Source organism: Etheostoma cragini, chromosome 7 (genome assembly GCF_013103735.1).
Source record: "Etheostoma cragini isolate CJK2018 chromosome 7, CSU_Ecrag_1.0, whole genome shotgun sequence".
NCBI classification, from domain to species: domain Eukaryota; kingdom Metazoa; phylum Chordata; class Actinopteri; order Perciformes; family Percidae; genus Etheostoma; species Etheostoma cragini.
The window spans coordinates 14,129,390-14,129,797 of NC_048413.1; the positions used below are offsets into that span (position 1 = coordinate 14,129,390).

The 408-nt window shown below is 38.7% G+C and overlaps 1 long non-coding RNA gene across 1 annotated transcript in view; it reads right to left on the reverse strand.

Annotated features, from left to right (window-relative positions):
* Nucleotides 1–205: 205 nt before the first annotated feature.
* LOC117947903 overlaps nt 206–408 on the reverse strand; it is a 12,359-nt gene continuing 12,156 nt past the window's right edge. Inside the window, exon 3 of the long non-coding RNA XR_004657353.1 lies at nt 206–216. This is a non-coding gene — a long non-coding RNA (uncharacterized LOC117947903). The remainder of the gene's footprint in view (nt 217–408) is intronic.

The window sequence follows — 408 nt, forward strand, 5'->3', positions numbered from 1 at the left end:
ATTAAACAGTACAGTGTGTAGTGCCATCCCTACCCTAAAATCTTGTCTTTCTAAAGGTGTAGTTAAACTCATGCTGGAGGTGTTCAATGTAAATGAAGATATTAATGGAGTTCATAAAGGTCTTGGACCACATATGCCCTGCTGGTCATGATTTGGTCACCTCATATTTATGATGCCTTCTTAGATTGCCTTCTTAGATAGCTCAGCAGTACACCACTGAAATCCCTGCTGGGTGTTGCCTTGCTGTGTCCACTTGTAAGATAAATTATGATGTTACCCACTATGGTGGGTTTGAAAAAGGGTTACTGGTCATGCTGAGAATCATAGATGGCAAAAGTAGCTGGTAGGTCTTCTATTTTCTTTATTAATATGTGCAATATCTGTGCCATTATTTATCTTACCATTTTC